The following is a 27322-nucleotide window of genomic DNA, read 5'->3' as shown; positions in this document are numbered from 1 at the left end:
TTTTTTCAGTTTGTGGGTCCCCAGAATCTGGGAAAGTGTTTTCCAGGTCTTTTTTATATCTCCTCTTGTGTCAGTGAATCTGCTGGAGTAGTACAGTTGTTTGGCTTTCTTTATTACTTTGGTGAGAACTGATGAATAGTGTTTAACAATATCTTCGTGTATTAAGCCCTGTCTATATTGCTTTTCATATTGGTGTTTCTTACCAATGGATTTCAGAATGCTGCTGGTTAGCCATGGGCAACTGAGCCGCTTATTCGTGATCTGTTTCGGTTTTATGGGATAATGTTTGTTGTATAGTCTAAGTATTTTGTTAAGAAAAATGTCTCTCCAATCGTCAATACCATTGGAATTGGAGAATTCTGTAGGCCAGTCAACAGTCTCTAGGTCTGCTGTGAAATTCCTTATTGAGGCCTCGTCATGGAGTCTAAATGAAACTTTGTTGAATTCGAGTGGTGGCTTACTAATGTTTGTTAAGAGGAAGGTTGGGTAGTGGTCAGTACTGCTGTCTGTGATTATCCCTGATTTAAGGGGGGCTAGTATACTGGTCCATATGTGGTCTATTATGGTTGCACTTGTCTCAGTCAGCCTGGTTGGTTTAGTTATTGTTTGTATGAAAAGTGTGTTGTTCATATTGTTGATGAAATCAGTTACAGTCTGATCATCTGGTAGGCCAAGGTTGATATTGAAGTCTCCAGCTAAGAGAAGGTGGTGCTTGTTCATTTGTCTGTTTGTTATTAGTTATAGGCGTCTTGAGGTTTTTTATAGTAAAATTAGCAAAAATGTATTCCCCATATTCATCACTAAAGCAACTGGTGTTAATACAAGATAGTTGGTTAGAGTAATAGATTGCAGTACCACCCCCAACTTGGTATGGTCTGCAGTTGTGGATTGCTGTGTATCCTGGTAGTGGGTAGATATCTATTGTGTCCTGCTTAAGCCAGGTCTCAGTAAGAATAATGCAGGAGAAGGGTGTCTTTAGTGACTCAAGGAGTGCCAGGAGGTCATCATAGTGTTTGCTTAAGGACCTGATGTTGTAGTTAAGAACTGATAGATTTTGAGCAGTGTTCAGGATAGTTCTGGCTTGTGATGCTGTGTAATAAAGGCAGTTACTTTCCAGTAGGTTTTGATTGTGTGTTAGATTATGGAGGTTTAGATCAGGGTCAACGTGATCATTCATCTTTTAGGTTTAAATAACGGTTATTTATGTCCTGTATTATGTGGCGAGTTCTAATACTGATTTCTGTAGTGGTGGGAGGTTTGGACAAGTATACCGCTAAAGCACTTTGGTCATATAGAGTATAGTCACTAATAAACATAATGAAGTTGATATTGTCTATGTGTTGTGCTAGAATGAGCTAAAGTACAACTAGGTATAAACTAATACTATAAAAAAACAAATTACAAATGGCACCAGACTCACTCTTGTAATTGCACTAAGGTCTAATATAATGAATTTGGTGTAGTCTATGTATTGAGCTAGAATGAGCTAAAGTACAACCAGGCATAAACTTATAATATAAAAATACAAAATAAAATGGTACTTGCAATTGCACTAATGTCTGATAAAGTTGTTAACAAGAACAAGAGTATAACTAGATTTAAATTGACAAAACAAAATTGACAAATTAAAGTACAATCATCTTCGATGATGGCTTGGAGATGTTAGAGATGTGGATAAAATCTGTCAAAACGGAGGTAAGGGGTAAATATGATAACCCCAAAAACGAGCACTATATATATTATGCTGCTGCCACAGTAGATTAAGACAAAGGTAGAGTCGGGGCCTTTGTTAGTCTCAAACGAGTAAGCAACCTTGAGACATGGCCTGAACTCAAGGAAGAGTTCCGCCGATATTTTCATCGCAGGAAGGAGAACCACTACTGCCACTAGTGACTGGAACGACAAACAGAATTTGAATAAGGATTCGCTCACCTGCATATGTAGGTCTGTGCAATCGGCCAAAGATTTTGAGGAAGCGGTCAAGTTGACCAAATGTGTCAACGAGGAGGGCTTAGACATGCCAGGGACATCATTCCTATGATTGCCACTGGCATTATATGAAGAGATACTCCTGCCTCTCTTCCTTGTTCTACTGATCAAATAGGTCTCGGCCCAGAACATGTTATTTTGGGTGCGTTCGAAGCCAGTGAAGAACTCAAGCAGCCTGCGGAAAGAGACAGGGTGTGCCGAGAAACTGATATCGGACCAGTCACTGTAGCAGCGGCACTTCTGCAGCTGGCAGTTATGTAGTAATCGCCTACGTACTTATACATATAGGCAGAGTACAAATAACAAGAGGAAAGGTAAGAGTCCACTACCTGCTTCATTGCCAAAGTGTGTCTTGAAATGTTTCAACTGTGTTAAACACGGTTATTACCAATCCGAGTGTAACAAACCTGGTCCAAATCATATGATAATAGTCGCACGTCACAAGCGGTGTTTCGCAGGGGTCAGTGTTGGGTCAGTTGTTGTTCACAATTTACATAAGCGATATAGATGAAAGGAATAAAGAGCGACATAAGCAAATTTGCTGATGACACTAAAATAGGCCGGCCAATTTACTCTAATGAGGACATTAGAGCATGCCATGATGATTTGAATAAACTGATGCAATAGTCGGAGAAGTGGCAGATGCAGTTTAATACAGACATATGCAAAGTTCTAAATGTTGGACAGTAAAATAACCATGTCACATATAAACTAAATAATGTAGATCTTAATACTACTGATTGCGAAAATGATTTAGGAGTTCTGGTTAGCAGTAATCTAAAACCAAGACAACAGTGCATTAGTGTTTGCAGTAAAGCTAACAGAATCCTTGTCTTCATATCTAGAAGTATAAATAATAGAAGTCCTCAGGTGTTCTCCAACTCTATCCTTGGTTATGCCTCATTTAGACTATGCACTAGAAAATATACAGAGGAGGATGACAAAGTTTATCTCACGTATCAGAAATCTTCCCTATTAGGATAGACTGAATCTGCACTCTCTCGAAAGGCGTAGAATTAGGGGGGGATATGATCGAGGTATATAAATGGAAAACAGGAATAAATAAAGGGGATGTAAATAGCGTGCTGAAAATTTCTAGCCAAGACAGAGCTCACAGCAATGGTTTCAAGTTGGAAAAATTCAGATTCAGGAAGGATATAGGAAAGCACTGGTTTGGTAATAGAGTTGTGGATGAATGGAACAAATTCCCGAGTACAGTTATAGAGGCTAAAACGTTGTGTAGTTTTAAAAATAGGTTAGATAAATATACGAGTGGGTGTGGGTGGGTGTGAGCTGGACCTGACTAGCTTGTACTTCTAGTTCTGATGCCGTGGTCTTTCCTTAAGTGGAAGTGACCTGGCTTGGTAGATCATTGGGCTTATCCTGGGGGGGGGGGGAACATGGACCGGCTTCGCATGGGTCAGTAGGCCTGCTGCAATGTTCCTTCTTTCTTATGTTCTTATGATCCAGTAACCAGCACCAAGACTCGTATTGTATGTACTATAAATCTGCGGGTCATTCCTCGGATTAATGCTACATCCAGCAGCATATGTTCGCTGCCATGCACAGCCATATATCGACGGATGCTGCTGATAACACCCACCAGCCAAAGACAAAACGGGGTAAGTACACTAACCGAAATGGGCATGGAATTAGAATCCCTTCCAATGGCTCGAAGGAAAGACTCACACCCACAGCACTAACAACAGAGGTAGTCACTAACAAAGTCGCTGTAATCTGTCCATGTTCGCAATGGGTTTGATGCTCTCAGCAACGGCACACTTGCCGACAGATCAAAAGATGAGTGCCTTGACGGTTGTAACAGGACTAGCATTACACGTACCAAGAAGTCGAGCCTTGCCACCAGGTGTCGAGCCACTCACAGCTGACTCTGACTACATGGATGAACTTGCGTGTCTCTATGATCGGTATGACAACCCCAGTGAACCTCTTGTTGAGTCCACCATAAGTAATGAACCTGTCAAGCTCCTCCTTCCGTGACATTGGCTTGCATGCAGCCATGTTGTCCAAGCCGTCAGAAATTCGAATTCTGACTGGCATCTCGGATAGTTCCTTGATTATTACATCCCAGGAATCCAAAGGCCTGTTATCCTGGCAAAATAAACACAGCAAAAAACTTTTGACTTAATCTTTACGAAGTAAGAACAGAATTATGTACACAATATACACTTTGTACAACAATAGATATTAGTGCACTCCACGGTAAGCAAGGCAGAATAGAAGCCACTAGAGAGCAGACCGTGCTTCAGCCAGATCTAGGATGAGAATGACAAGGGCAGACAGGTGTGTGGTACCCACAACACCTCTGCGTTGCCAAAACCATCATCTCATTGGCTGGAACCTGGCTACTGATCGAACGATGGGGCCCCATCGTCAACCCTTAGCACTTAGTTCTCTGGTTGGGGAAGATAGCCTTTCATACCCCGAATAAAGGGTACGTACTCTTTGCATGCCACATTGACTGTACGGGGAAGAACGACACTTCAGTTTAAGGTTCAGGGAAAGAAGTTATAGGCAAAATTCCTAGTGGTCGATATCATTGTCTTCCATGGTGATTTGTTGATTGGTCTCAAAATCATGACAGACCGCAAGATTAGCTTAGATCCACCTGACTGTAAAGCAAATTTCTATGGTGTTGATGTACCTTTCTAGAGCATATGAATAAGATCCACCATGTGCTACTCAATCTCTAAGTATATCCAGTGTCTGGAACTCTTTAAAATAGAGGGTTTCCTCAGCAGCAAGTTCTCCGACCAACCCCGTAAGAGAGTTTGTGTTAGAGTGTGACAAAGTACAGTTACAGATAGAAAAACAGTCAGGGGATGCTCAGTCTGACCTTTGCTCTAACTCCAACTCTGATCGAGAGGATGATAGTCAAGCAGCGGTATATCTGACAGTATGAGACTGACTCACGTCATGGCTTCGGTGAGCAAAGTTACAGCCTGCATAACTAACTCACTCACTTTAGTTATGGTGCATGTGAACAGAGCTTTCAAAGACCCCATGCTTGTCGACAGTAATACGTTCAGTCAAGGGTGTGTGTCTCTTGAACCATCCTTGCACACTGTACACACTTAGAGTAGAGGCTTTACTCTGAGGAAGAACACCACACTGGTGGACCTCGCCAGATTGCCTCTCCCTGTGAGAGTGGAAGGTGAAACACCAGTAGACTAGTTTGCATGTATGGTCCTCCCAGGCGAGTCTGCTACTGAATCTTCCAGCACCCGGCCAGTGTCTGAAGATGACCTATCTAGGATAGACTACCCCAAAGAAGTTCCTAGACTTCCCAAGGATCTTAATAGTGCATGATCTGTGGTAGCACTAGACGGTGAGCTTATGAGTTTGACCCCACTTATCTCTCGCCATGTTCTTCTGGACAAAGACACTGAACTTATTTACATGCCAGGTCACAGATTGCCTCATGTGCAAAGAATCTTCACTGAAGAACTCATAACTAAGGTGCTCCACGATGAATTACTGAAAATTCCACTTCTCCTTGGAATACTCCACATATTCTTGTATCCATGAAAGATGAGACATGGTGTATTGCAATCAACTACAGGGAATTAAAAGCATGTACAATCCCAGTCATTTCCCTTAGTCGGATCTGAATAACCTGTTGCAGAACATTGGCATTGATAAACTTCTTTCAACACTTGACCTTTTACAGCATTTTTGACAAATTCCTCTTGACGGCCAAAGTAAAGAATTCACAGCATTCTCTATACCTACTGCTCATTATCAGTTCAAAAGGATGCTTTTTGGGTTAAGGAGCAGACCAATAACATTCAGTCATTTGATTTTGATCTTCCGTACTCTCCTAGGTAATATCATAATGGTCCACATAGATGATCTTATTGTGATGTTTCAGGATATAGCTATGCATCTTGTAAAATTTGAATAGGTATTGGAAAAATTAGCTCAGGCTAGTGTCATAGTTAAGCTCTCTAAATGTCAGATCCTTAAGAAAAAAAAAGTTTCAAGGCCATGTAGTGACCCAGAAAAACACAAAAACAGATGAGTCGAAACTCTTTGCCATTCATAAATTCCCTAGACCTATGGTGGCAGATGTTGTTTGTTTCTTCATAGGCCTAACCAGATTTTACTGCACCTTCATAGTTGGATTTTTCACCATAGTTACACCTCTTACCTGGCTTTTCAAGAAAGATCTGCCCTTTGAGTGAACCTGCAATTAGGAAAGAGCCTTTGTTATCCTTAAGAACAAGTTAATGTCGGCTCCATTCTTAAAATTCCTGACTTCACCAAGGAGTTTGCCTTGACAACAGATGCCAGCAAAGATGGCACTGGAGCAGTCTTCTCGCAAGAGTCCAACAGTAAGCAACAGCCAATAGTTTATGCTAGCCATGTTCTTACCAATGCTCAGTGACAGTTAGAGGCCTTAACCAGTGTATGGGCTTTGAACCATTTCCAAGGTATTATTTACCAGTATCTCACTTTCTATTATCGCCTGTCTCTTTGCAAACAAGAATCTCTCAAGAAAGCATGCTCGGTGGTTTCTCATTTTCAATGACTTTTACCAAGAAATTTTCTACAATCCGGGTGAGCAAAATGTAGCTGATGATGCCTTGTCGAGGTGTATTGCTTTTAGTACAGACAACTCATTCTCCAGTGAGGATCTAGAGAGAGAGCCTATTGTCAAAACCCAGTCCTATGATTCCTAACCAAGTAGGCTGCTCACCTGCAGGTTAAATCGTCTGTATCACTGTGGGACTTAGCTGTCAACCAAGGAGTGCTGAGCCGTTTGACAAAGCTAGCGAATCCCCAGTACCAGCAAATCTGAAGTTGATCCACGATGTTCTAAGAGCAGCACATCTAGGTAAAGACCGCAGTGTCAGACAGGCAAGAATGAAATACTTCTTTCCTAAAATGGCAGCAGAAATTGCAAAGTACATGCATAAGTTTCTGCCTCCAGCACGTAGGTCCAAATCCCATTCTCATTTATCCCGCTACAAAGGAAGCTTGAGAGAACTCCTATCGACCTGTTGACGAAGTTCTTTACCTAAGAGAAGGGTAATAAACACATGCTTATAATGGTGGATAATTTAACACAGTACTGTGAGCTAATACCCATTCCTGACAAAACCGCCAAGACAATTGTTAATCCTTTCCGAGAATATTTTGTTTTTCGTCACGCATGTCCACGTGTCTTCCTGTTGGACAATAGGTCGGAATTCATTAATGCCACAATGCAGGATCTTTGCTCTACATTTGACATACACCAAGTGATAGTAGTTCCACGCCAGCCTGCGACTAACGGCCTTACTGAACATACAAATCGCATCGAATTGATGGTCACTCTGAGCAGGTGCTCAGAGTGACCAGTACAGTGGAGGATGTTAGAGATTAGTACAGTGGAGGATGGTAGAGATTAGTACAGTGGAGGATGGTAGAGATTAGTATAGTGGAGGGAGGCAGAGATTAGTACAGTGGAGGAGTTTTGAGATTAGTACAGTGGAGGATGTTAGAGATTAGTACAGTGGAGGATGATAGACATTAGTACAGTGGAGGATGGTAGAGATTAGTTCAGTGGAGGATGGTAGAGATTAGTACACTGAAGGATGGTTGAGATTAGTACAGTGGAGGATGGTAGAGATTAGTTCAGTGGAGGATGGTAGAGATTAGTACAGTGGAGGATGTTAAAGATTAGTACAGTGGAGGATGGTAGAGATTAGTTCAGTGGAGGATGGTAGAGATTAGTACAGTGGAGGATGTTAGAGATTAGTACAGTGGAGGATGGTAGAGATTAGTACAGTGAAGGATGGTAGAGATTAGTACAGTGGAGGGAGGTAGAGATTAGTACAGTGGAGGAGTTTTGAGATTAGTACAGTGGAGGATGTTAGAGATTAGTACAGTGGAGGATGATAGACATTAGTACAGTGGAGGATGGTAGAGATTAGTACACTGGAGGATGGTTGAGATTAGTACAGTGGAGGATGGTAGAGATTAGTACAGTGGAAAGAGGTAGAGATTAGTACAGTGGAGGAGTTTTGAGATTAGTACAGTGGAGGATGGTAGAGATTAGTACAGTGGAGGATGATAGACATTAGTACAGTGGAGGATGGTAGAGATTAGTACAATGGAGGATGGTTGAGATTAGTACAGTGGAGGATGGTAGAGATTAGTACAGTGGAGGATGGTAGAGATTAGTACAATGGAGGATGCTTGAGATTAGTACAGTGGAGGATGGTAGAGATTAGTACAGTGGATGATGGTAGAGATTAGTACATTGAAGGATGGTAGAGATTAGCACAGTGATGGATGGTAGAGATTAGTACACTGAAGGATGGTTGAGATTAGTACAGTGGAGGATGGTAGAGATTAGTACAGTGGAGGATGGTAGAGATTAGTACACTGGAGGATGGTAGAGATTAGTACAGTGAATGATGGTAGAGATTAGTACACTGGAGGATGGTGGAGATTAGTACAGTGGAGGTTGGTAGAGATTAGTACAGTGGAGGATGGTAGAGATTAGTACAGTGGAGGAGGGTTGAGATTAGTACAGTGGAGGAGGTTTGAGATTAGTACAGTGGAGGATGGTGGAAGATTAGTACAGTGGAGGATGGTAGAGATTAGTACAGTGGAGGGAGGTAGAGATTAGTACAGTGGAGGAGGGTTGAGATTAGTACAGTGGAGGATGGTAGAGACTGGTACAGTGGAGGATGGTAGACATTAGTACAGTGGAGGATGGTAGAGATAAGTACACTGGAGGATGGTTGAGATTAGTACATTGGAGGATGGTAGAGATTAGTACAGTGGAGGATGGTAGAGATTAGTACATTGGAGGATGGTGAGATTGGTAGAAGTGATGGATGGTGAGGTCAGTACACTGAAGGATGGTTGAGATTAGTACAGTGAAGATGGTAGAGATTAGTACAGGAGGATGGTAGAGATTGAGTACACTGAAGGGATGGTAGAGATTAGTACACTGGAGGATGAGTAGAATTAGTGTTGAAGGATGGTAGAGAGATTAGTACACTGGAGGATGGATTTGAGATTAGTACAGTGGAGGATTGTAGAGATTGAGTACACTGGAGGATGGTGGGAGTAGTACTGGAGATGGATTGGGATTCGTACAGTGGGATTGAGAGATTAGTACACTGGAGGATGGTGGAGATTAGTACGGAGGATGGATTGGACTAATTTACAGTGAGTTATAAGTTAGTACACTGGAGGATGGTGGAGATTAGTACACTGGAGGATGGATTTGAGATTAGTACAGTCTGAGTTGTAGAGATTAGTACACTGGAGGATGGGTGAGATTAGTACAGTGGGGGATTGTAGAGATTAGTACACTGGAGGGATGGTGGAGGTGTACAGTGGAGGATTGTAGGAATTAGTACACTGGAGGATGGTGATTAGTACACTGGAGGATGGTTGAGATTAGTACAGTGGAGGATTGTAGGTGTCTTACTGGAGGATGGTGGAGATTAGTAGTGGAGGATTGCAGCTTAAATAGATTATTGTAACCGAAACTAGTTCCGATATGCACACCATTTTATGTGGTACACAAGTGAATTTTGAATTCTGTTAACTTGCTGAAAGAACTATTAGTTGATAGGATAAGTTGTATAACACCACACACATTATTTTTTTTTGAGGCAGAGGCAGAGAGAGAGAGAAGAGAGAGAGATAGAGAGAGAGAGAGAGAGAGGAAGAGAGAGAGAGAGAGAGAGAGAAAGAGAGGAAATAGAGAGTGAGAGAGAGAGAGAGAGAGAGAGAGAGAGAGAGATTATCAAAATCAGTTTCAACTGTAAGTAAATATGAACTTCAAATCTTACCTGTCTGGGTGTTTACGAGTGCCCAAACTGATTACTTTACAGGCTGGGAACCCAGTACGAGTTCTGAGTGAAAAGTTTATTAAGACATTCGGTGCCAGTATAATTCTCTGATCGTTAATCTTATTTTTTTACTGAATCGGCATGAATCAACATTCAGGTCAAGCCAGAAATTACAGGCAAGTTTCCTTATATCTGCTGCTTCTTTCACTCTTTATTCTGCGTTAACTGTCTATAGTAGCAACTGCATTAGTGATGAGGCTGAATTATGTGGTTTCTTCCATTATCATTATATTTTATAATGAGCAAAGAAAGTATAATAGTTTTTCTCTTGTGGTTGAAATATCGAATCATGTAAAAATAAACACAACATATGATTATTGATGCCAATTTAATTATAAAAATATTACAAAATCTTCCTGTGTGAAAAGGTGGAAGTACTAATCCTCAGGAAAAATGTTCATTTAAGGCACTTTTTATCCCAGACGCACGAGAGTCATTCGAGAGATAACACATGTAAAGCATATGCAGTGTATGACACGTTGATGCAGTGCGATATAAATGGAGAATTTCAATATAAATTTTTGATAACAAGCTAGATGATTTTAGCGCCAGCAGGACAATCTCTAATATCTTACAAAATTCGACATCGCCGGCATTGTAGTGCATCACTTTTCCAAATCTGAAGAGGTTAAGGTAAGAAAACTTACTTAATCTATGAGTGAAGTTGGTATGATGATGAATAATCTGGATTCTGATACGCTGTCTGAGTTGAAGAGGCGGACTGAAGGAGTCTGCATGCCTGGACAAAATGAAATGTTTCAGGGCTGAATCTAAACATTATAAAAAGTATACTACGTTCGTCTTAAATAGAAAATAGCGTCTTATAATGGATAATAAATGAGTGTTTCAAGTATTAAAAGTGCCATGAATTTATTGCATTTATGCTGATAAGACAGAGCGAAATTATCGGAAACAATATGGATGGACTGAGGCCAAAATTTCCAAGATATTTTAAAGCGCTTAGGAAATATGACAGCTTATAAAACAGTTGTTCTGTACATGTACAAAGTGTAGGTAGAGGAGTGGAGAGAAAGGCAGCTTGTTGGAAAATAGGAAACATAACAGGTGGCAGAATTTAACTGGTTCTGCTGGAAATAAACATTGTGCAATAATGAAGCCAGGATCAATCTGAAACAAAACCAACAGATACCAGGTATAGAAAGACAAACTGAAAACATGATTATGCCTTTAGGAAATGTACTTCACAACAGGTGGGAAAGACTTCGAAATTCTCGGGAAATTTATTGATGTGCAGTTGGCAACACAAAAAAATTAGATGAATTAGGGCAGATGGAGCCTCATGGAAGTTCCTAGAAAAGGTAAACAGAATTTGGTTATAAATGAATACATTGTATTTGGTGTGTGTAGAAAGCTGATGGAGTTCTCAGCAGTTTTGCTTTCTCTGTATGTAATATACTAATTGGTTCCTATTTAGTTAAGGTCCACTGTACATGTCTGCAGGATGTACTGTATATAGATTGTAATATCTCATGTATATACAGAATACTAACTTTACTTCGACAATATATGATACAGTCCATAGCCTTTAATCAAAAAATTTAAAATGTGAAATCATTTTATGATCAGCTGGATAGTGTGATATTTTAAATTATATTGTGGTAATATTCTCCCTCTGTATCTCTCTCTGTCTGTCTATTTTTCTGACTATTTCTGTCTGTCTGTCTGTCTGTCTGTCTGTCTGTCTGTGTTTTCTGTCTACATGTCTGTCTGTCAAAATCTGTCATCTGTCTGTCTCTGTCTCTCTGTCTCTATACCTGTCTGTCTGTCTGTCTGTCTGCCTCTCTCTCTCTCTCTCTCTCTCCTCTCTCTCTCTCTCTCTCTCTCTCTCTCTCTCTCTCTCTCTCTCTCTCACTCTATCTTTCTCTCTCTGTCTCCTGTTTGTTGTTCCACTTATTGACAAACTGGAGTTGCTGGAGCAGCTAATTCCAGTAATTAACAGATCTAATATTGGTTTGTGTGAATTAAATTGCAAGAATTATAACCATTGACATGTAGGCCTTAATGGTATGATGGAATATCCTTCAAGTGAATATCAGGTAAATGCAGCATTGATAAGCTCAACAAACCTACAAATGGACTCTAACATGAAATTCAAGGAGCTTTCAATATGAGTCACCACTGGCCCTCCAGATAATAATTCCATTAATAAGATACGATAAAGTATTGGAGAATATGGATATCTTGGATTTTGAATTAATAGTTGATAGTCAGTGCTGAAGCCCACCACTGCCACTAGATGTTCTCATTGACATCTCGGGAAAAGAAATATTTGCTGGAGAAGAAATAAATGCATGGTAAATAAATTTAGGTGGCATATCATTAAACATAGATCGTGCTTTTGGGCTTGAAAAACAAGTGCTAAACAGACTCAATAATTTTTAATCACAATTCGCGGGCATTAACCAAGTTGTCTTCCTAGCCGAGGATGTTATTCCCAAGCGCGGACACCTTATTTCCTCAATCTGTTATGCTCCGATGGTGTATCTCACCACCTCGTCCGTGCTCTGATCTTCCCGTCAGTGTGTCCACCACCTCGTGTGCTCTGATCTTCCCGTCAGTGTGTCACACCACCTCGTCCGTGCTCTGATCTTCCGTCAGTGAGCCTCACCACCTCGTCCGTGCTCTGATCTTAGCAGTATGTCCACCTCATCCGTGCTCTGGTCTTTTCCGTCAGTGTGTCGCACCACCTCGTCCGTGCTCTGATCTTCCCGTCAGTGAAGCCTCACCACCTCGTCCGTGCTCTGATCTTCCAGCGTGTATCGCGCCACTTTCGTCCGTGCTCTGATCTTTCCGTCAGTGGGCCGCACCACCTCGTCCGTGCCTGATCTTTTCCCGTCAGTGGGCCGCACCACCTCATCCGTGCCTGATCTTCCCGTCAGTGGGCCGCACCCACCTCGTCCGTGCTGATCTTTTACCGTCAGTGGGCCACCACCTCGTCCGTGCCTGATCTTCCCGTCCAGTGGGCCCACACCTCGTCCACGTGCTCGTTCTTCCGTCGGTGGGCCACACCACCTCGTCCGTGCCCTGATCTTTACGTCGGTATTTCCACCTCTGTGCATGCCCTGATCTTCCCGTCGATGCATTTTCCTGTCCGTGCCCTGATCTTCCCGTCGGTGACCACCTCCACTCTTTGCGTATCACAATTAACATCTTGCATTATTTGTACGTATAGGGTAAATAATCCATTTAATTAAAATAACTTCTCATACTTACTGAATAATAAAACAACTACCCACAAAACAAAATAATCATTAATGCCGGGTTAATTCTCTTCCTTGAGCTCCTTTAATAATTTGATTTTGTAACGTAAAGGATACAAGTGCAACTAATGAGATTGTTATTGTAGCAACGGATTGGTAAGTTCCTGTATGGCGAAACGTTGCCACAATAAATGTCTACACTAACTTTAACGTGTCGCTAATTGACTTATATTATCTAGTAGTTCAATATATATATACAATTTGATTTTTCCAAAAATCTGATATATATTTTTCAATGGAAACTATGTAAATATTTTGTTTTGAACTAAATATACTGTTACTGAAATTTATTTTAATAAATTCTTCTAATAAATTAACATATCACATTAAATTTATTTAATATTACCAACGTCAGTAATATATTTTTGTAATATTCACAATGACTTTCGTATATATATATATATGTGTGTGTGTGTGTGTGTGTGTGTGTGTGTGTGTAGGTGTGTGTAATGGGGTCCACCTCTGAATTATAAATTCTAGGACCCATAGCCTCAGAAGTGGATAAAGGCTTCAGGAGGAAAGAATATTTGGATTTCTGTGAATCCGTTTGAATATTCCACTTCACCACCACCCCATCTTTTTCATGTTTTTACCAATAGAAATATTTTATTGCATGTATGGTACAGAAGATATAGAATGCATTGTTGAGTATAAAGGTGCGTATCAAATTACACTCTTGTATCACTGATTCTCGAGGCGAAAAACTCATCCTCCTCAGGCTGGGGCGTGTGCCCAAAATGCAGCAGGCATTACCGCTGAACAGCCGCACTGAACCGCTGGAACAGAGAAACACTAGCTGCCCTGGGTCCCTAGTTACCCTGATGAGTCTTTTTTCCAGCTCCTTAGGAATTTAGATGCATTCTTTTCCCATGAGCAAGGGTCTCTGAGCCTATGGGAACTTAGAGCATATAATGATGGGCAGTTCTCCATATTTTCTGAGCTTGGACTCCCAGAAGCTGGCAGCTGCCTATCCTTCTTCCCTGGTGTGTGGAGATAGGTATCAGCCAAGGTGATCACACATCATATAGTTCCACACCACATCTTCCCAATCTGTCCAGGCTTGAAGGGTGATACCATCTGGACACTTCTGGCTGCCATCAGATCATGCATGGCGAGAGGTGGCTCCCTTTATATGGGCATTCGGCTGTTGTGAGGCTCCTCTTGTGTATTATTAACTCTAATGTTTTGCAATCTTTCCCTCAGTTTACAGCACACAGACCATGTTGCCCGAATCGGTCTGCTGATTCACTACCGCAAATACTCAGTGTTCGGCGAGGAATAGGGGCGGCAAGTCGAAGAGGCGTACCGATCTGATTGGCCTGCAGGTCGAGGCGGTAATGCCAAACTGGAGTTGAGTGCCAGCCAACAGAAAGTCGTCTGCATAAGGGGCTCTCACTGCCAGGAGGCTTGCTCTATCCTTCGACACACTCTGAAGCATTGTTGAGGCTATATTTCCACTAATCTCAGTATGGTGGCTGTTTGTGGATGTTTGGGGGAGCAGGTCTGGTTTCAGGCCCGTTAGATTATCCCAGATCATGGCTCATGTGAGCTTTTGGTCCTGGACTCATCTATACATCCCTAAGATGTTCAGGAGAATCAACTGCTATAAGCCCTCTGGTTAATGCAGACAGAAAAGCAGGTAGCACAATCTGTGATGACTTCCGGACAAAATACCTCATTTCTGTTTGGAGGTGTAACTACAAGTAAGGTTAAATGCATAAATAAATCCATTGGGATACTGTTGCCATGCTTTGTATTAACCATTTCCTTTAAATGCCAATGGCCTTATTCGGTGTAACCCCAGCGAGGCCCGATGGGGTCGCTTGTTATTGCTTTGTAAATATCTGAGTCTTCTCAATCAATGTGGTTGCTCAGTGGGGACAGAGGTGTTGGAATTTGTTGGTGCCACTGTAGTTTCCCCTGGCTGAGGTGCTTTGCTCTAAGTGTCGCTGACGTGCTCCAGCATCCAGGGATCAACTGAATCTTGCTAGTAATAATTCGTTGCCCCCACTGTGTTGCCATCTTCAAATTTTCTTGCTCACCTGGACTCTGACTTTTCACTGTCAGTGGAGTGAGTGGGAGTTCTACCTCTCCCTTTTGTGTTGACAGGGAAAGCAGATAGGGTTATCAGCTCTAGGAAAATCTCTGGGATTTAATTATCATTGGGGCTAGCCTCTTTCCACTTTCTTTGCAGCACAGCTGACATTGGCAAAAAAGTAGCAAGTTGTGCCATGCCCTGATAGTTGTAGTGGAGCATTTAAGATAATTGGAGACCATCGTTTCCAGGAGGTCTGTAAGTTTCCCAGCTGCGTGTGGTTGACTGCTTTTCGAATATGTGAGTGTCCTGGTACCTGTTACTTTAATTGCTTCCAGATATTGTCTGATGAGATGAGGATCTGTTGGGTGGATTTTCAGGTGCCTGAGATTTGCTCTAGTTCATCAATTTCCACAGGAGGACATCTAGACAGGGCATTCTGTGTTTGCGGAGGAAACCATTAGAAGTTGAAACAAAGAAGCTGTAAGCACGACAAACCTTGCCTCTCCTAGTACTTAGCCGTGCCATTTTTAGCTGCTTGCTCACTCTAGTTATCCATCTGCTGGGCTGGGTGGCCGAGTGGAGTATGACATGCTGGAGTTGGTATGGTGCGTGGAGGGTAGTGAACTTGATCGTGGTGGCCTGGTGGGTTTGAGGCTGGGAGGGAGTGGGAAGTTCTGCTAATAGTCAGCTTCTTCTATGAGCCATACTGAGGGTTTCAGCCTGAATGTGTCAGCTTCTGGAACTGTGTTATGGTCCTGCTGACGAATTAGGACAAAGAAATTTGTGGGACCTCAAGGTACGTGTGGATGAGGAGAGATGAGGATACGAACATCACTCTGGGGAAGTACACGGTGAATCCTTGCATTTAGATCTCTGGCTACAGCCAGTGTAGCGTCTAGAGTAGGTGTCAGGCAGGAGTCTGTGATGACCCATCTACAGTGATTAAATGGTAAAGTGATAATGCAATTTGCATTAACCCATGTTTAATCATACAGTCCTGATTTGTTTACCAGAAGGTTGCTGATTTCAAAATTGTATTCTTAATTTAATACCAATGTCTAGTTTTTGTGAGGTGGTAGGGAGTAGGCTTCGAGAGGTGACAGTTTATTCCTGCTGTGACGCTGGTCCATATCTCACCTATAGATAACTTGCACGTAATAATTCAGGTAATTCCTGTAAACCTAATGGTGTGAAGGCATGAGATTGCGATAACTTAGATCCATTAAGTTAACTCTCCCTCACACTTCCTTATTCACCATAACACACTTAAATATTACTGATTATTTTTTCCTGTGGGTAAAACAATGTCCTTCAGCAAATTTTCTTACTTGTCTGCACGAGAATTACTTCATTACCATACCAGCGTTTTAACTCCTATGCATTTCTGTCTGTTTTGTGGATCCTATATTCCTCAGTCAATTTCTGCTTGTAGTTACAACCTCTGTAAGTCAGCAACTTTTCATGAGACCTTTCAGCATCTTTCGCTAGCGTGTCACTATCGCTTTCTTGCTCATCCTACTGTTTAATTTATGAGCTTCTGTATTTATTGAATGCACCAAGACTCAAATGTGTTTGTTTAAATGAGCAAATTTTTAGTCACCATCTTATGTCACCCAGTGCAGTGTGCTTGCTACAAATATTTTGGTGACCTCTCTGTTTCCTCCTCTCTTTCCCCAAACTCCACTGGTTCCTGAATAACAGTACTACGCCTTCCCTTTCTCAGTTTGCTCTGTTGTTTTTTCATTATGAGTGTTCAGTTAGATGATCATCTCTGTGAGATTTGTTTCTATGAGTGAAAGGAAACGTCCTATGGATGCCTCACTATGCATTTGTTCCATTTTATCACTCTAATTTTCCTTCATCTGCTATGGTGTCCCTTATTTTCCCAGTTTCTTTTGTGTTACTGTGTTTCTGTTTAAAAAATCAGAATATCTTTGTCATTTTACCTGAGTCTAGGGGTGAGAGGGGCTTGTGAGAGAATTAGGTGGGCTGGGGTTAGATGGGTGGTATCTTGTGCTGGAAGGTATGAGGATGTTGTGAGAGTTGTGGAAGGGATTTCTAGTTGATAAAAATTTGGGATGGGGCTGAGTAGGAGAAGTTGCTGGCAGAGAGTTCTAATGTTGTGAGAGTAAGGTCTATGGTTATAGGAAGGAGATATTGTATCACTTGTTATAAGTTACTAGTGAATGTGTGTGTGTGTGTGTGTGTGTGTGTATATGTGTGTGTGTGTGTGTGTGTGTGTGTTGTGTGTGTGTCTGTGCGTGTATGTGTGTGTCTGCTGTGTGTGTGTGTGTGTGTGTGTGTGTACCTGTGTGTGTGTGTGTGTGTGTGTGTGTCTGTGTATGTTAATGTTTGTGTCTGTGCGTGTGTGTGTGTGTGTGTGTGTGTGTGTGTGTGTGTGTGTGTGTATGTGTGTGTGTGTCCTAGTTAGCGATTACAGGGGTCGAGACTCAGCTTTACAGCGCCTCTTCACTGATCGCTACTAGATTCTCTCCTCTCTGCTTCTGAGCTTTGTCATATCTCTTCTTAAAACTATGTATGGTTCCTGCCTCACTGCCTTACGCGCTGTGACTGTTAACTTCTGGCAGCTCTATGACTGAAGAAATACTTCCTAACGTCCCTGTGACTCGTCTGAGTCTTTGGCTTCAGTTGTGACCCTTGTCCACTGTGTCCCTCTCTAGAGACATCTTTATCTCTATCCACCTTGTCTATTCCCCGCAGTATCTTGTATGTCGTTATCATGTCTCCCCTGACCCTTCTGTCCTCCAGTGTCGTCAGTACAATTTCCCTCAACCTTTCCTCGTGCGACATTCCCCTAGGCTGGGACTAGCTTGTTGCAGAGCATACATGCCTTCTCTAACTTCTTGACGTGTGACCTGGTGGGGTTCCAGACTGGTGCTGCGTACTCCAGTATGGGCTAACATACACAGTGTACAGTGTCTTGAACGATTCATGTGTCCAGGTGTCAGAACCTTTATTCTCAGGTTGCCAGGCGCCTGTATGCTGCAGCAGTTATTTGGTTGATGTGTGTGCCTCCAGTGACGTCCTCAGTGTTATAGTCACCCCAAGGTCTTTCTCTGGTGGTCTTTGTTTTTTTGTGATCTTTGTCTCTAGCCTGTGGTCTTCTTTGCCCCTCCCCCAATCTTCATGGTTGCATTTGGCAGGAGTTGAATTCGAAGCCAGTTTCTGGACCACATGTCCAGCCTGTCCGAATCTCTTTGCAGTCCTCCCTCATCCTCATCCGATTTAATTCTTCTCATCAGCTTCACATCATCTGAAATAGGGACACTTCTGAGTCTATTCCTTCTTCATCGTGTCGTTCGCATATATCAAAATGGCACTGTGCAGAACTGACCCTTGTGGGACCACATCGTCACAGGCGGCCACTGTGATACCTCTTCACGTACCATGACTCGTTGATGCCTCCCATATCAGATGTTCCTGATCGATTGCAGTGCCCTCCCCTGTTATATCGCCTGATCCTCAGCTTCTGCATAAACTCTTGGAACTGCATTGCCAAAGGCCTTCCTGCAGTTTAGGAAAATGCAGTCAATCCACCCCCTCTCTCACGTATCTTACTTCTATTTACTGCCAATCTTAAAACTCCAGAAGGTTTGTGACACAGGATTTACCTTCCAACGAACCCATGCTGGTTTTCATTTATGATCTTGTTCCATTCAATTGTTCCACCATCCTCTAATGTCTTCTCATGACTTTACACATTATGTCAGAGACACAGGTCTGTAGTTTGAGCCTCATTTTATGTTCTTTCTTAAATATAGAGGACTACCTTTGCTCATCTTCCATTTCTCAGGTAGTTGCCCAGTTTCAGGGATGTGTTGAAGAGATTGTGGTTGGGAGCACTGCAGCATCTGCTCCTTCTGGACCAGGAAATGCATGGTCTATCGCCTTTGAGGTATCAAGGTCATAGCAGCTTCTGCACACTCCATCGGGTTCATGTCATCAACACTGACATGTTTTAACCTCTTGATGTTCTTCTCTGCATGCTGTCTTCCCCGGGCCTTCCTGTCTCTACTGTAAAACTTCCTTAAATCTCCTGTTTAGCTCCTCACATATCTGATAATTTCTTGTGAGTTCTTCACCTTCTGTCCTCAGTCTGATCACCTGGTATTTGACTGTGTCTTCCTTCTGATGTGGCTATACAGCAGTTTCAGGTCCGTCTTAGTTTGTCTATGTTATTTTCATACTCTCGCTGACTCCCTCCACACCTGTATACTCAGTTCTTGGCTCTGCCGACTAATCTCCTATTTTCATATGTTCTCTGCCTTCTGTACCTTTTCTCTTTATTTACTTTGTTTTCTTACCCCGTCAGGTAAACCAGAGCTCGTTCCCCAGTCTTGTTGTTTCTGTTGCCCTTGAGATAAACCTTTCCTGCCTCCTTGCATTTTGTTGTTACATATTCCATGTTTCATTTACTGGCTTTCTACCCAGTTCTACCCACAGGAACCCTCCTGCAGTTCATAAACCTATGATCCCTCTTTTATAGTCTGGCTCCTACCCTTCAACTCCTGTCCCGCAACTTGCAACTCTACTATGTATTCAAAGCACACAGAATCCACGTGGTCACACTGGCTCCTAGGGAACTCTCTTGTAGTGTCCTCAATGTCTAGACACAGGGTGAACACTAGGTCCAATCTGCTGGTTCATCTCCTCTCTGCCTCTGGTAGTGTCCTTAACATGTTGGGTATGGGTTCCAGCTCCATCAACATCTTAGCTCCTCCCCTGTTTCAGTTCCATGTAGCTCAGGTTTTCCAGTCAATCTCCTGTCTGGTTGAAATCCCCCATAATCAGTAACTTTGCTCTGCTGGAGTGAGCTCTTCTTGTCACCTCAGCAAGTGTGTCCATCATTATCTGTTTCTCTCTTCATGTTCCTCTCTTGGCCTCCTGCAGTTCTGTGGTGGAGTATACATCACTGGCGTACCTTAATGTGTGACTGAAGTGTACCTACTATGTAGTCCCTTTCTCTATCTAATCTGTACCTCCATTTATCGAATTTCCATCGTTTTTACAGAGCAGTATTCCTCTCCCCTCTGCCCCTTTGTGCCTCATGATTTGATATCTCTGGTGGGAAGATTGCATCTGTGTATCCGTGAGTTTGTTTCTGTAACTGCTATGATGCCTGGGGACTCTCATTGATTGCTCATGTATTCCTCATGTTTATTGTTAAATCTATCATTTGTGTTACCAAACCAGCAACTTCTGTTCCTTCTGTAACTGTGGTCCTGGGAATACTTTGGTTGGGAGAGCAGGAGCCCTGAGTAAGTGACCTGTGGTGTTGCAGTGAGAGGTGGAGAAGAGCTCCTGAGGTTGCTGTAGGGGTGGGTTAGGTAGTGCGGGAGGTGGGAACAGAGGGTTGATGTGATTGTTGGTTCCGGATGTTCAGTTGCCTTGGGGGTGTACATTGGCTAGAATCCCTTGCAGGTGTTCTGAGGGTGTGCTTGTCCTTCACCTTCCTGTATTCTGCTCTCCTTTTTCCTTTCACTCCCATTCCTCATACCAGTTTGCTCTCTCTTTCAGTATCCACCTTTCCTCCTGTGTTATCTCGATCGTGGTACACACTCCATGAGCTCCTGTTTGCCTCTCAGCCGTGCTTTCACCTGGATCATGGTTCAGTTGATTCTTTCTTGTAAAGAAAGTACTTTGAGCCAGATTCTTTCTTTGTGAACCACCCGATTCTCCGAGAATTTGCCACCTGGGTCATGTCTCCCTCGCCTATCATCTTCTGTGATACCTTCAATCCTTTTTTCTCCTCCTGCTTTTTTCATCACCAAGTTTCCCCTTCAGCTTCGTCTAGCCCATAGACAAAAACCCCAGTCTCTCCTTTCCACCTCCTGTGACTCCCCATTGCATCCCCTGCAGGTGTTTTATTTCCTTCCCTTTGAGTGTTCTCTTCCACTAGTCACTTCCTAGCTGTGACCCCTATGCTCATTGGTTTGTCCTACCGCCTCCCCTGTTCCTGGCCCCCACAGAGTGTCTGGTAGGGTCCTGCACATGTCCTAGTTCCTTCAATGTCTTTAACCTCTCATTCTGTCCTGAGTGTGCTCCATGTCTCACTGTTTTGCATTATGTGAGTTTTGTGTGAGGACCTCTGCATACAGTTTAGCTTCCATCTCCCTTCTAGACAACTGTCTGTGTCTGATGTAAACATTGCATAATTACTACTTCTGCTTTGCACATATCTTTGTCTCTAGGCACAACAGATTTCTCTATTCCTACTAATCTCTGTGGCTTCTGCTACTTTGGCATGTTGCTCCCACCTTCTGCACATTCTGCAACCTCTCCATCTTCACTTGCAAGCTCATCTGGCCTCCTTCCCAGTTTTCCTTTTGAGCTCTGCCTCCCAGTCCTCCTCCCAGATTCGTCCTTCGGGCCTTTGTTCTCATCTGTTCTGGATTTGCCCCGACACACAGAAGGAAAGGGAGAGATGGTTGAGGTGGGGAATAGATGCTTAGGGGTGGGGATGGATGGTTATGGGGAGGGGATGGTTGGAGAGAGGTGGTTGAGAGAGGTTAGATAGTTTGGGAGGTTGGGTGGTTTGGGGAGGGGCGGGTGGCTGGGGAGAGGGAGAGGTGGTTGGGGAAGAGGAGTACGTGTTTGTGACAAGTGTATGGAGGCTTGTGTATATGTCCATGTGTGGAGAGAAGTTGCGTTAAGTGAGGAGGAGGAAGAAGCAGATCAGTGAAGCCCCCTTAAACAGGGGAGGGTGTGTGTGTTATAGGGTTAGAAGGGAGGAGGAACAAAGGCTGAGGGGTAGAGTGACCGCTTGATAACCGAGGTCCTTACAGGTGTGTGTGTGTGCGTGTGTGTGTGTGTGTGTGTGTGTGTGTGTGTATTGTGTGTGTGTGTGTGCGTGTGTGCGTATTGTGTGTATATGTGTGTGTGTGTGTGTACTCGCCTGTGGGGTGTGTGTATGCATGTATATGCTGTGTGTATGTGTGCGTGTGTGTGTGTGTGTGGTATGTACTCATGTTTGTAGTTATGGAGGTTAGTACCACACTGGCCCCACCTCCTCACTGGTCCTTCTTGAGTCCCACTCTCTCCTGCTCCATGAGATTTATCATACCTCTTTACAAATATATGTGATGATATGGCCTCCACTACATCACTTTTAGTTAATTTCCACTTCACCAGCAACATGACTAGAAATACTTCTTAACATCCTTGTAACATCTGAGTTTTAACTTTGGTTAGATCCCTTGTTGTGGTGTTTCATCTTTAAAGCATTTCATCCTATCCACCTTGTCATTTCATCTCAGGCATTTTATCTTGTTCTGTCCTTCCCCTCCTCCGCTCCTTTCCTTCATAATATTGGTGTCCTTGAGTTGATTTTCCTTATCCAGGATAGTCTTGTTGCATTTTCTTCATTTTTGACGACGTGTTTGACTAGGTGTTGGTTCCATACTATGGTTGTGTATCTCAATATGGGCTGGCTTGTTTGTACAGTGTTTTGAATGACTCATTGCACTTTAGATACAGTTATTTTGTTGATGTGCTACTCAGGAGATGTGTAAGTGTTCCATACTCCCTAGTTCCTTTTCATGGTGAAAAGGTTTTGCAGCTGACACTTTGGATTGTTGCAGTCTTCTTTGTCCTTCCCCAAGCTTCATAATTTTGACTTCTGGATTAAACTCAGAAGCCATTTGTCAGACTAAACACGTAGTCTAGATCTCCTAATAGGCTTTCCTCCTCGTTAGTTTCACATTATCTACAAACAAGGATATCTAGATCTGTCCATTTCAGTTATATCATTTTGATATGCTGGAAACAGCACCAGGCCTAGGACGTATGGGTTACTCAACACATGTAGCCACTTCGACGTCTCGTCAGCTATCGACTGCTGTTTCTTCCCTGTCAGGTATTGCTGATCTGTGCAGGCATTTCCCCTGCTATTTCCTGTCTGTTCATCTATCTTTTCACCAGTCTTTTGTGGTGCTGTGTCAGCCTTCTTACAGTCCAGAAGATGCAGCCTACCCACCCTTCTTTTTCATGTCTAACTTCTGTTACCTTATTATAGGGCACCAGTAGATTTGTGATACAGGATTTCCCTTTACTAGACAATTATGAACATTCATATATGAGCCCATTCCTTTCTGGGTGCTCCATGCACTCTTTTTCTGATAATCTTCTCATAACTCTTCTGTTACATCTCAGAGACACTGGTCTGTAGTTTAAGTGCTGCCTGTTTGCCTCCTTTCTTTAATAAAAATGGGACTATGTTTATTATTAGCACCAGGCGGTTGCCCAGTTTTCAGTAGATTGTTATTAAGTGGTACACAGTGCATCTGTTCCTCTCAGGACCCAGGAGATGTGCTTGAGCACCGCCTTCCGAGGTATTTACTTGTTCTAGCAGTTTTTCCTCCTCCTTGGTTACGTGCGGTCATATCCATCACTTGCTGAATCTACATTATCATCTCAGTTACCAGGAAGCCTCTGTCTCCACTTTGAATACCTTTCCTGAATCGAGCCAGGCTCCTCATGTATACTTCCTGTCCAGTTCCCTGTGAGCTTCCTCATTTCCCTTTCTCAGCTTGCTTACCTGGTCTTTCACGGTTGTTTTCCTCGCTGATGGGGCTGTACTGTAACTTTAGGTCCAGATTTGCAGTGTTTGATGTACTGTTTACTCTCGTATTTCCACTGGGTCTCTCTCATTGTAGATATATTTGTTTGACTTCTCTTCGTCTCAACTCCTTGTTTCATTGGTCCTTTGCATATATACTTTTCTATACTCTAACATCTTGGTTTGACCTCTCCACACCACCTTGTCTTCCGGTTATTTACTGTGCGCCTTCGCACGAACACTCTGCATCCTACTTTGCAGATCATGTGTTCCTATCATTTCGTTTACTGTCTAGTTCTCTTACCCACCGCACCTCTTTGGAATTTACCTCAGACTACCTGTACAGTTCACTGATTTGAAGTTTGCCTTCTCCAGGTACTGGTACGCACCACTCTCCATTGTTAACTCTATAGAAATTCAGAGCAGAACCACGTGACTGCTAACGCTGAGGGCCTCGTGTGATGTCTCGGTATGTTTGAACTCTTCAAGGTAAATACAGGGTCCCTTGCTGATTCATTGTCTCAGCTCTCTCTCTCTCTGTGGTTATGGCTAACCTGTGCTGAAGTTTTCCAACACCGCCTCAAGCATCTTTATACTCCATGTATGGTCCCCATGTGGCTCAGATGCTCCCAGTCAGTCTCCTCATTGATTAAATCCCCGATCATGCGTCAGTTGCCTCTCATATGAGCCCTATTGGCCAGTTCGGCCAGAAGGGCCCAGCAGATGAAACCCTCATAACTCTGTACTTTTATCTTATTCTTATCATGGTTCCTGTTGTACGACGGCAGGTTGTATATCACTGCCATCATCACTTTTGGACCCCTTGTTAAGTGTTTCCTGCTGTAGTTATTCGATTACACTAGTCCTCCCATCTCTAAAAAATCACTTGATGACATGACTCACGAAATCAGCTAGCCAGCATGGTTCAAACAAACCATACACAGGCGAGTTGAACCCGCAGAGTCAGAAGTCTGAAGTTTTGAGACTCTCTGACCGCGGAATTGAATCCCGCCCGTGTATGAGTTTATTCCACTTGTTTTTGATGTGTATGTGTGTGTGTGTGTGTGTTCTCACCTAATTGTACTCACCTATTCCACTTCTTACTTGACTAAATGAGTACTTCTAACATCTCTCTGACTCATCCAGATCTTCAACCAATTGTGACCCCATGTTTCTGTGGCTCCCATCTCTGGGACATCCTGTCTCTATCCACCATGTCAATTCCACTCGCAGTATTCCTCATGTCTTCCTAACAGTCTTGTCTGCTACTCCCTAATTGTGGTTGCAGGGTTCGAGACTCAGCTCCTGGCCCCTATGGGTGTGTGTGTGTGTGTACTCACCTATTTGTTGTTGCAGGGATCAGTCTTAGCTCCTGGCCCCGCCTCTTCACTGGTTGCTACTGATCCTCTCTCTCCCTGCTCATGGGCCTTGTAAACTTCGCCTTAAAATATGTATGGTTCCCGCCTCACTAAATCCACTTTCTGCATATTCCTGCCTGATAACTCTATGACTGAAGAAATACTTCCACAACTCCCTTTGACTCATCTGAGTCTTCAACTTCAATTGACCTCTTGTTTCTGTGTCTCCTCCCTGGAACATCCTGTCTGTCCACCTTGTCTATTCTGCGCAGTATTTTATATGTGAATTATCTGTGTCCTCCCCCTGCTTCTGCATCTGTCCTCCAGTCTCGTCAGGCAGAATTTCCATTAACCGTTCTTCACAGGACATTTCATGGCTCTGGAACTAACAATGTCGCAAACCTTTGTATTTTTTCCAATTTTTTTGACTTGCGCTGGTGATCAACTGCAGGTTCCAAACAGGTGCATCACTCAATTGGGACCCCAGCGTACATGGTGTACAGGTGTCTGTTGAACGATTCCTTTAAGGTATCGGAACCTTTGTACTCAGGTTTGCCAGGCGCCATATGCTGCAACAGATTGTCTGGTTGATGTGCTTCGAGAACATGCTCGGTGTTACTTCTCACCCCAAGATCTCTCCTTGAGGAGGTTGCAGTCTTTGGCCACCACAACCACACTCTGTCTGCACGGTCTTCTGTGCCATTCCCCTATCTTCATGACTTTTGCATTTGGCAGGGTAAATTCGGAAACGGGTTGCTGGACCGGAGTGTCCGATCCGTGGAATCTCTATGATCCTGCTGATCCTCATCCTGATTTTATTTCTTCCTCATGAACTGCATCGTCCACCGAGCAGGGACGCTTCGGTCTAACCCTTCTATCATGTCATTCACATATACCAAAAATGGCACTGGTCATGGGGACCGACCCTGGACTCGCTCGTCACAGGTGCCCACTGTGATACGTCATTACGTACCTTGACTCGTTGTTGCCTCCTGTCAGGTATTCTCTGATCCATTGCAATGCCCTTCCTGTTATATGCACCTGATCCTCTAGCTTCTGCACTAATCTCTGTGAGGAACTGTGTCAAAGGCCTTCTTGCAGTCCAAGAAGATGCAATCAACCACCTCTCTCTCGTGTCTTACTTGCTACTTTATCATCAAACCCAGAAGGTTTGTGACACAGGATTTGTCTTCCATGAATCCGTGCTGGTTGGCGTTTATACTCTTGTTCCTTTCCAGATGCTCCACCGCTCTCCTCTGATAATCTTCCCCATACCTTTGCATACAATACACGTCAGTGAACAGGTCTATAGTTTAGTCCCTCTTTCTGTCCCCTTTTAAAAATGGAACTACATTTGCCGTCTTCCATACCTCAGGTAGTTGCCCAGTTTCCAGGAATGTTTTGAAGATTGTGGTAAGTGGCATACACAGCATATCCGTCCTCTCTAAGGACCCACGGAGATGTCTGGTCCCATTGTCTTTGAGGTATCGATGTCTCATAGCAACTTCTTCACCTCCTCCTCATTTGTAAGTATGTCATTCAACACTTGTTGGTATATTCCTTGCTGGTGTCCCCATCTGGTCTGCCCCAGAGGCCTTCCTGTCTCCACTGTAAATACTTCCTTGAATCTCATGTTGAGCTCCTCACATACCTCTTGATCATTTCTTGTGAGTTCCCACCTTCTTTCCTCAGCCTTATCACCTGGTCTTGACTGTTGTCTTCCTCCTAATGTGTCTATGCAGCAGTTTTGGGTCAGACTTGACTTTCGATGCTATGTCGTTTTCGTACTGTCGCTGGGCCTCCCTCCTTATTCGATACTCGTTTCTGGCTCTTCTACTAATCTCCTTATTTTCCTGGGTCCTTTACCTCTTATACCTTTTCCATTCTCTGGTGCAAAGGTTTTGCCTCCTACACCTTCCGAGGTAATCCAAGGACTCACTTTTTTCTTCCTATTATTTCTATTTCCTGGGAACAAACCTTTCCTCTACCTCATTGCACTGTTGTTATATTGCATCATCTCGTTTACTGATTTTCATACCAGTTCTCTGTCCACTGAACCTCCTTGAAGTTCCTCATACCTGTGTAGCCCCCACCCCCCCCTTTTATAGTTTGGCTTTTCCCATTCAATTCCTATTACCTTATCCACTTGTAACCCCCTATATAATCAATCTCAGAACCACGTGATCACTTCCGGGGTC

The sequence above is a fragment of the Cherax quadricarinatus genome, chromosome 77, assembly GCF_038502225.1.
Source record: "Cherax quadricarinatus isolate ZL_2023a chromosome 77, ASM3850222v1, whole genome shotgun sequence".
In the NCBI taxonomy this organism is placed as follows: Eukaryota; Metazoa; Arthropoda; class Malacostraca; order Decapoda; family Parastacidae; genus Cherax; species Cherax quadricarinatus.
This window is presented reverse-complemented; position numbering follows the sequence as displayed.